At 38.9% G+C, this 11,082-nt stretch overlaps 1 protein-coding gene across 3 annotated transcripts in view; it reads right to left on the minus strand.

The window, feature by feature from the left end:
* Positions 1-11,082, minus strand: part of LOC124596376 (putative ATP-dependent RNA helicase TDRD12) — a 470,123-nt gene that overhangs the window by 47,590 nt on the left and 411,451 nt on the right. The gene's annotated exons all lie outside the window — the stretch shown is intronic.

Raw genomic sequence — 11,082 nt, forward strand, 5'->3', positions numbered from 1 at the left:
TCTGACTGTCTGCCTATATACAAGGTGCGAAACAAATACTAACAAAGAGATAGAGGGGCTGGCCAGTACTTACCTCAGCTCAGTACAGCCGATAGATACACATAAAACAGAACTGAAAATTTATGTTCCTAGCTTTCGGAACAAATGTTCCTTCATCGGGGAGGAGAGAGGGGAAAGAAAGGGAAGAAGGGAAAGGAGATTCAGTTACTCACAACCCAGGTTATGAAGCAACAGGGAAAGGAAAATAGGGAGGGTAGTAAGGATGGAGGCATGGTTGTCAGAGGGAAGCCAAAGATATTCTACTGTAAGTACTGTGCCACCTTCAAACCAAAGAGGATGCATACAGAAGTAAAGAGGTATATAGTATAAAGGAACGTAAATTTTCAGTTCTGTTTTATGTGTATCTATCGGCTGTACTGAGCTGAGGAAAGTACTGGCCAGCCCCTCTATCTCTTTGTCAGTATTTGTTTCACATCTTTATATGAGATTTTCCATTAATCATTTATATACAAGGTGCCTAGCTCTAATATCTGTAAGAACTATGTTAACTTTGATGTTACGAAAACAGCATAGAAAAAGGTTTTTTGGCTCCAAAAGCTTACATTTTATTACATTTAAATTACATATTCCTTAAGAAAACTACAATGACCACTAGCATTTCTGAATATAGGTCTCCAGTATTTTTCGCATGAGAATAGAATACCTGTATGAGTCACACTTCAGCAATATAACTTTTGTGTAGATCTGACAAGACATTATGGATGAATAATACATTAAATGTGGGGATCTTTGTGTTGATGTTGTGGCCATTTGAACGATGTACCAACTTGGGTGTTTAGACCACTCTCCATGCCGAGGCAAGCAGCACATCATGTCTAGGTCAATCTACACAGAGTGTGGAAAAAGCTTCTGTATACTGCACATTTCACATTGTTGCAACAATAGCACAATAATCCCAATATTCGTCATACTTTCACTCCATAATTTCTCTTCCAACAGACAAAAGAATTATGTCACTGGCTTTTCTTGTATGAATCTGCAATTCTGGGAGTAGAAAGGTGAAAGAGGTTGGGCAGGTGCCACAATTGCCCCATTTAAAAAAATGCTAATGACACTGCATTTTTATAGCATGTCATCCACATGACTTTTCAGTCAGACAGCTGTTTTGGAAGTCAGCAAACTCCGAACTACATTCTTGCAGGTGATACAGTTACTTGGAACACCCTATATGTTCAGTGATCCTGATTGTTTGAGAAGTCAAAATGAATTTAACACACTGCAACAGAATGCTTGCTGCTACGACGCTTCTGAATGACGAAAAACCTGGTTTCACAATGTGACTTGGACCCAAACCTTCCCTAGCAACAAGACAAAAGTCCAAGTTCAAGTTCAGATTTGGCACACTGCTTTAGGCTAAGACAACAAATGCGATTTTTCCAGGGGCATTTGAGCTGGGCATCTCAGTGAGTGTGGCCACACGATACTGGAACTCACGACGCTGGTACACAGGTGGGGCACATCTTCAAGTGTTGCATGCATCAAAATGTGCCCCAGCCTATCTCACAGCAGGAATTCCAGCAGCCTGAGTGACCACATATGCAGTTTTTCATGTGGCATTCTGTCCATTGTGCGCTCCCAACCAGAACGTTTCAGTGTTGATGAGCAACATGAGTTATGTGGACAGTGAGCTGTTAATTCTGGAGGTACAAAAATATCCATGTATTTATGATATAAAGTGTGCAGACCATAATGAAGATTGGGTCACGGCTAGCAGTTATTGAACAGAAAGGGAGAAAATTGAACTGAAACAAAGAAATAAAGCTGATAGGTACAAAACTATATTTGCAAGAAGTTTCTTCTTCATATTTTGGTTAGGACAACCATTTATGATTTACTCCTTACAGCAGTTCTGCCAAGGCACTGATCCATGATCATGACAGAAATAGTCTGAGAAATGGTGTCTGGAAAACTTTCTATGTGTGTTACCTCCAGTCCCATAGGCGACTTGTTTAATAGACATGTCAGTGTGTCCTCGGAGTTGTAGTCATCCACAATCCTCACACAACTGTGAAGCACACAATATGTTGTAAGTATAATGTCAACAAATTTAACACTCACATCTATCACCTGATGCAAAATCTACAATTTACCAGCTAAAAGGCATTAAAGAAAAAGTCTAGCTCTTGAGAAGCTGTTGGTGGGGGTTTTAGTTGTCTAGTATTTTTCTGGGAGAGATCTTAGGAGGTTTTCACAGAGGTCAAATTCCTTATCAGCCACAAATACAAGTGGAAAAGATGTACAAGTAGGCCCGTTTGCAAGTGGTTTTGGCTGAGGCAAAATTCATATCTTGTGTGTAAATTTTTTTCTCCAGATCATTTGCTTTGAACAAAATTCATGGTTTCAACCCCCCACATCAACATATCTGTAACAGTAACTGCTATCTTCCAAGCTACTAGAGCAATGAAAAAGTTCTGACCACTGTGTTTGTTTTAGATATGTCAGTTTTCACTACAGATAGCAGTTTTTCAAATGAATTATCTACTATGATAATACTCACAAAATACATCGGTATATTCCTAATGTAGAAAAATGAACTTTCCCTTTGTTGACATGTTACAGGGTAGATTAATCATTTCCTCTGCTGGCTTTGGCTTCAACAGAAACAAGCGAGTAATAAACACAGTGTACAACCTGAATTGCTATTCAATGAAACACTGTTCATTGGTGTTCTCGAGAAGTTGCTTCTCCAGCATGTGTATTGTACATCTGACTGCTAACGCCTGGTACTTTTTCCTGCTGTGTGTGGCCGGCATACTTGTTCAGATCCTGACTGCAATTTTTCCAGCTCTAATTCTATTGGAGAAATTGCATGTGTGGCCATAGCCTTAAACTGTTTAGACAGTATAACTGAAGATTTTATTTTGAGCGGATTAAGCTGATGTTACCAAAACATGAGAAGAAAGGAGTGAAGTAATGTAAGGACGTAACATCCTGTCAAAATCAAGGTCACTAGAGAGACTACTAAAGCATGAAATGCATGGGGAAGAAAATAAGCCATGCTCTTTTCAATGGAACCGTTTTTCCTTTTTTCTTTAGCGATTTATGAACACCATAAAAGCATTAATCTGGATACCAAATGGGGTTTTGCATCCTACTCTCCTCGAATGTTAGTCCAGTGACTTATGCACCGTGCCACCTTATTTGGTGATGAGCTGACATGCTTGCACATGTAGATCTTGATACAGGTGGCACAATGTCAGTCTTCAACACATTTACTTTAGCTATTTGTAGTCTTACAATCTAACCACAATTTTTGTCCACATTTGTTGACTCATAGGAAAAGAGATGCCTTAGAACTGCATACTAACTTAATTCATTGCAGTAACACACAAATCTTGCATGTTAAGAATAGTTACACATAACATTGTAGACCAGTTTTTCTAGAGAATCAGTGTTTACGTAATTTAGTAACCATTTGTACATATGGTTAGGCAAAAAGCATCTTCTTACTACTACACTGACATTGTGATTATTCGACCAGGTTAACATCTGTACTGTTTCTAACTTTGGGTTCTGAGTAGCATTTTCCTCACAATGCTACCTTTTCAGTAGTTCTTTATCACACCTCTACGGCTTTGAGCTCCCAAAGAACCAAATTTTGGTTCTAAAAGATTAAGGTCATCACCACTTCTTTAAAATTTCAGTTGTTCTGCCATAGGACTTAGTTTTTTGATCATTGTTAAAGAAATGTTTTATCTTTCTGTATATTATGTGTAATCCACAAAATAAGAAAGCTGTGTCAATAACAGAAGAAATTAATGAATCAAGTTATGAATGATAGTGAGAGTTGACTTCATTAGCATGTTGCTAAGACAAAATGCTGACACTCATACCAGGATAATCAACAACTGGAAAAGGTCTCTTGATCTGAAAATTTTTTAATTTTCACAGTCATGTGTGGATGAACATGGTTTGCTTTAGTCATCAGTCTTCTGACTGGTTTGACGTGGACTGCCACGAATTCCTCTCCTATCTCAGAGAAGCACTTGCAACCTATGTCCTAAATTATTTGCTGGAAGCATTCCAATCTCTGCCTTCCTCTACAGTTTTGCTCTCCACAGCTCCCTATAATACCACGGAAGTCATTCCCCGATGTTTTAACTGATGTGCTGTCAACCTGTCATTTCGCCTTGTCAGTGTTTTCCACATTTTCCTTTCCTCTCCGATTCTGTGCAGAACCTCCTCATTCTTTGCCTTATCAGTTCACATAACTTTTAACATTCATCTATAGCTCCACATCTCAAATGCTTCGATTCTGTTTCCCCACAGTCTATGTTTCACTACCATACACTGTTGTGTTGCAAATGTACGTTCTCAGAAATTTCTTACTCATCTATCTTTGATACTAGTAAACTTCTTTTGACCAATAATGCCCTATTTGCCAGTGTTAGTCTTTTGATGTCCTCCTTGTTCTGTCCATCTTTGGTTACTTTGCTACCTACGTAGTAGAATTCTCATTTCTGCTACTTTTCATTACTTTCATCTTTCTCCAATTTACTATTAATCCACATTCTGAAATCATTAGACTGCTCATTCCATAACAGATCATGTAGTTCTTCTTCATTTTCACTCAGGATAGCAATGCCATCAGTGAATCATATCATTAATATCCTTTGACCTTGAATTTTAATTCCACTCCTGAATCTTTCTTTTATTTCCATCATTGCTTCTTTGATATACAGATTGAACAGTGGGGGCAAAAGACTACATCCCTAAAACCTGAGCACTTCCTTCTTGGTCGTCCACTCTTATTATTCCCTCCCAGCTCTTGTACATATTGTATATTACCCATCTCTCTTTTACATTGTCAAACGCTTTTTTCAGGTTCACAAGTCCTTGAATTTCTTTTAGTCTTGCTCCCATTATCAAGCACATCATCAGAATTGTCTCTCTGATGGCTACAACTTACCTAAAGCCAAACTTATCATCATCTAACACATCTTCAATTTTCTTTTCCATTCTTCTGTATATTATTCTTGTAAGCAACTTGGATTCTTGAGCTGTTAAGCTGATTGTACGATAATTCTTGCACTAGTCATTTCTCACAGTCTTCAGAATTGTGTGGATGACATTCTACCGAAAGTCAGATGGTATGTTGCCAGACTCAATCTACAAATCAATGTGAACAGTCGTTTTGTTGTCACTTGCTTTTAGAAAGTCCGATGGAAAGTCATCTATCCCTTCTGCCTTATTTGATCTTAAGTCCTCCAAAGCTCTCTTAAATTCTGATTCTAATACTGGATCCCCTCTCTCTTCTAAATTGAGTCCTGTTTCTTCTTCTATTACACCAGAAAAATCTTCCCCTTCATACAGGCCTTCAATGTACTCTTTCAACCTATTCGCTCTCTCCTCTGCATTTAACAGTGGAGTTCACATTACCACCCTGGCTTTTAATTTCACCGAAGGTTGCTTATGACTTTCCTATGTGCTGAGTCAGTCCTTCCGACAATAATTTCTTTTTCAATTTCTTCACATTTTTCATGCAGCCATTTCATCTTAGCTTCCCTGCACTTCTTATTTATTTCATTCCTCAGCGACTTGTATTTCTGTATCCCTGAATTTCCCTGAATATTTTTGTACTTTCTTCTTTCTTTGATCAACTGAAGTATTACTTCTGTTAGCCATGGCTTCTTCACAGTGATCTTCTTTGCACCTATGTCTTTCTTTCCAACTTCTGTGACTGCTCTCTTTAGAGATGTCCATTCCTCTTCAACTGTACTGCCTACTGAGCTATTTTTATTGCTGTATCTACAGCCTTAGAGAACTAACTTCAAGCACATCTCGTCATTCCTTAGTACTTCCGTATCCTACTTCTTTGCACACTGATTCTTCTTGACTGATCTCTTAAACTTCAACCTACTCTTCATCACTACTATATTGTGATCTGAGTCTATATCTGCTCCTGTGTAGGCCTCATAATTTAGTACCTGATTTTGGAATTTCTGTCTGACCACGATGTAATCTAACTGAAATCTTCCCGTATCACCTGGCCTTTTACAAGAATACCTCCTCCTCTGATGATTCTTGATCAGAGTAATCGCTGTTACTAGCTGAAATTTATTACAGAACTCAATTAGTCTTTCTCCTCTCTTTCTTCTACTCCTCTTAAAACTGCATTTCCAGTCCCCCCCATGACTATTAGATTATCATCTCCCTTTACGTACTGTATTACCCTTCAATATCCCCTTATATTTTCTCTACCTCTTCATCTTCAGCTTGTGATATCGGCATGTATACCTGAACTATCATTGTCAGTGTCGGTTCGCTGTAGATTCTGATAAGAACAACCATATCACTGAACTGTTCACAGCAATGCACTCTCTACCCTACCCTCCTATTTATAACAAATTCTAGTCCCGTTATACCATTTTTTGCTGCTGCTGATATTACCCTATACTCACCTGACCAGAAATCCTTCTCTTCTTTGTTTCACTTCATTGACCCCTACTATATCTAGACTGAGCCTTTGCATTTCCCTTTTCAGATTTTATAGCTCCCCTACCACATTCAAGCTTTTGATATTCTACCCCCCCTCCCCCCCCCCCCCCAACTCGTAGAACGTTTTCCTTTTGTTGGTTATTCATACTTTCTATCATGGTCACCTCCCCCTTGGCAGTCCCCACCTAGAGATCCGAATGGGGGACCATTCTGGAATCTTTTGCCAATGGAGAGATCATCATGATACATTTTCAATTACAGGCCACATGTCCTGTGGATGCACATTGTGTGTCTATAATGCAGTGTTTTCCATTGACTTCTGCATCCTCATGCCACTGATCATTGCTGATTCTTCTGCCTTTAGGGCCAGTTTCCCACCCCAAGGACAAGATAGTCTGAACCTCTGTCCGCTCCTCCACCCTCTTTGACAAGGCTGTTGGTAGAATGAGGGTGACTTCTTATGCTGGAAGTCTTCAACTTATAATGCTAATTATTAATCAAAATTTAAGCAGTGGTGAGTTGTGAACCCGGGACTGAGGATGTTTTGATTACTAATCAAAGATGCTACCCCCTAGACTACAGAACATATATATTTAGGAAAGATGCAGTTGTCCAATATCTTGCAAATTTACATTTTGAGACACTGGTTGTTTACATGTGATAGCTTCTCATCTTTCTCTGAAGAATTTCACCATTTCTTGATGTGGGTGTACAACAGAAACATTCAATTACTATTTTAGGCATACCTTAAATAAGTATCTTCACTCAGATGATCTTCCATTCTCATTCTGTATTTGTCTTGATAATTGTACCTTTACCACTAACCCCTTCCTTTTTCCATCTGCAAATAGCCCAAGAGGATAACGACAATAGGTAAACCTTTGTATTAGCTCTAATTTCTTGAGTCTTCTCACTGTAGTCATTTTGCAAGACATATGTGGGACGATGTACTATGCTTTCCCATTCTTCTCAGATTGTTCTCTCTCACAGTTTCACAGTAAATGTCTCCATGATGTAAATGATCCTGTGATGAAACATGCCCCTTCACATTGGATCTTCTTTACCTCTTCTATTAATCCTACCAGAAAAGGTCCCAGACTGATGAGCAATATTCAAGAATCTGTGGAGCAAGTGTTCTGTAAGCCAGTTCTTTTGTAGATGATGTATATTTTCTTTGAGATTTTTGCTATGACCCTCAGTCTAGCACATGCTCTTCCTACTATTTGTTTTATACAGCTATTCCACTTAAGGTTGCACTGGATAGTTACTCTTAGATATAATACATTAGAAACTGTTTCCAGCAATCGATCATCAACAGTTTAATTCTGAAATACTGGATTTTTTTTTTCTATGTAAGTGCAATAGGTTTCATTTATTTACATTCTGGGTCAACTGCTAGTCCCTTCAGCAATTCTCTACATTTTGTTTTGCATATTGCTACAGCCTTCTGACATTGCTACCTTCTTATAGATAACTGAATCATCTGCAAACAACTTTATGGAGCTTCTGATGTTTTCTCCTAGATCCTTTATATAACACTAATGGTCCTATCACACGTCCTTTGGATATTCCAGAAATTTTGTTCCATTAAGGGTGGCTTGTTGAGTTATATCTGCAGCAAGGAAGTCTTGAATCCAGTCGAAATCTGATCTGATACTCAAGACGCTCACATTTTTTTTCACTAAATCACAGTTTAGGACTGTTTCAAATGCTTTCGTGAAGTTAACGAACATGGCATCAACCTGGGTGGTGATGTCTACAGTGCTACAGATCTGATGGAGAAACAGAGACAGCAGAGTTTTGCTAGATATCTGTTTACAGAGTCCTTGATGATTTTTATAGAGGTGATTCTTGCTCTCCAAAAACTTCATAATACGTGAACATAAAACATGTTCCATAATTCTATAAAAGACGGATGCCACCAATATAAGCCTTAAATATGTGCACCTGTCTGATGACCCTTCTTGAAAACAGGAATGGTATGCACTTTTTTTCCAGTTGCCACACCCCATTTACTGCTCAAGCGACCTATGATACACTGCTGCAAGAAGGGGAGCAAATTCTTTCACATAATGTCACTAAAATCTCACAGGTATCTCACACAATCCACAAGCCTTTCTACTACTAAGCAGTTGTTAGAAGATGTGCTAAAAAGTAATGCCTCAGAATTTTTCATGTGAAAGCCCTTACAGCTTTCTAAGCAAAGCAAACATTATTAACATTCTACATCTTTATTCTTCATGGGTACATATTTATATCTTAACATAATCACCCTGGCAACAAACATGTTTCTCTCAATGGGACACAATTTGCTGTTGCTATCACTGTAGAATCTGTTGTTGAAGCCACACCCTCATCTATCCTTGCACTGCTTCATCACTGTCGAAATGAATTTTTTGAAGGTGTTTTATAAGTTTTGGAAATAGATGAAAATTAGATGGGGCAAAGTCAGGTCTGTATGGAGGATGATTAATCACAGTGAATGCAGGGCGTTGGATTGTTGTAGTTGTCATAGTGCTTGTGTGTGGTCTGGAGTGGCCATACTGAAGGAGAGGGTGCACTATGTGTGGACAACCTCTTCTGCAGTTGGAAACTGCTTTACAGCATGCTGTTATGCTATTTTTAATTTTGTTCAGCTTGAATAAGGCTATTGGTCTTATGGATGGCCTCTCAATTCAGGTGACTGGTATCACTGGTGATGACAAGAGACACAATCTGTAGTTGGCTGCACACAATGCATTCAACAGCAGTCAGAAGAACCTCCACCACATTTCGAAAAGGACTTGCTGACAAACACAGACAGTCCAAAATGGACTTACTTTCTGATGACCTAGTTTCTTTTTCCCTGAGGAGCTCTCAATAATGAGTAACTTCTTCAGCAACACAAGTCTAGAACTTGCAGAAAGAATGGCCATTGTCCCAAGATGTTAGGAGGCTTATGCTGGTTTAGTTGTACTGTCAGAAACGTAACACTTCATATTGGCTGTTAAGGTGCATACGGCCATGATCCATATTCACTCTCCAACTATAGATCAGTAGATCAATGGGCTCTAAAACTGGATCACACTAACTTGTTAATATCTATATATACATTCAATATCTCTGATGACGCCATTGATATGGGGCCCACACACACTTCTGGAACATTCTAAGATGGGGTGCGCAATTGTTTTGTAAGCAATGTCATTTGTAGATGGACTGCATTTTCCAGTATCACATGAGAAATATGCTAGGATGAGAGGCATGAGTGTTTTATAACAATTAACAATGAGATAATCAGAAATGGAGCACTAACTCAATAAGGGAAGGAGCTCAGTCATTTCACTTACACAGGAATTTTTCTGGCATAACCTAAATTGATTTAGGGAAGCCTAGGAAAATCGAATCTGGAGGTCCATACAAGAACTCAAACTCTACTCCTTTTGTCCCTGAAAGTGCTATCTAATAGCTGTGAACCTACAATTATATTGAGACCCCCCCCCCCAAAAAAAAGAGCAGACCTTTGTTATAAGAATTTATTCATGGACCTTTTTACAAAATTCCTTCAGCAGTCACCTTCAAAGTACTCTACATTAGATGTGATGCACTTGTAAAGTCTTTTTCCCACTGTTAGAAGCATGCCTGGAACCCTTCAACTGTTATATTGTCCATTGCTCTTTGCAAAGTTGTTTTTACTGCCCCCACATCATCATAATGCTTCCCTTTGAACATTTTTTTTTTCATTCGCAGGAATAGGAGAAAGTTGCATGGGGCTAGGTCTGGCAAATATGGAGGGTGGGGAATGACAGTCCATCCCTGAGAAGCCAAATAGTGGGTCACTCTTAAGGCCGTGTATGCAGGAGCATTGTTGTGATGAATTAACCAGTCACTTGACTGCCATAATCTGAGCATTTCCTCCACACACCTTCTCGCAGATGTCTTAAAACTCCAAAATAATACTGCTGGGTAGCAATCTGGCCAGGGGGTACAAATTACCAATTCCAAAAAGACAATGGTCATCATCTTCACATTCAACCTCACTTGCTTTGCTTTTCTGGTTGGGAGTCCTCCCCAGGCTTGATGCTTTCTTGGTTTACCCATAGTAAAAATTCTCATCACCTGTAATGACTTTGTTCAAAAAGTATGGATTACTTTCAGACTCCATTTTCAAGTCCTGGAACACATCAGTTTTTGGCCCTGTGTGAGAAGGCGCAGAACAAATTTAGCAGCAACATGTCTCAAGTGCAAATCCTCACTCAAAATCTGCTGGCATGCTTGCCTCTGCTGAAATTTGGAGGATCATGAAACGATGATCCTGGTTGAATTTTTGGTAGATTTTTCTCAGTGTTTTTCTAGTTTCATTATGTTGCAAGGTTTCCGAATGAGATTGGTCTTCAACACTCATCTCACCATGTTGAAAGCTCCAAAAGCAGTCAAAAACTTGTGTGCAGCCCATAGAATTCTTCTGGGAAGTCTCTTGGAAGCATTTGGTGACACTCCATTGCTGATCTTTTACACAAGAAACACAACTTCACTGACATTCTTTATTCTTTTAAAGTTGCCATGACAACTTGGCAACCAGAACACGTCCAACAAGCAGAGAAA

Source organism: Schistocerca americana, chromosome 2, assembly GCF_021461395.2.
Source record: "Schistocerca americana isolate TAMUIC-IGC-003095 chromosome 2, iqSchAmer2.1, whole genome shotgun sequence".
Classification (NCBI taxonomy): domain Eukaryota; kingdom Metazoa; phylum Arthropoda; class Insecta; order Orthoptera; family Acrididae; genus Schistocerca; species Schistocerca americana.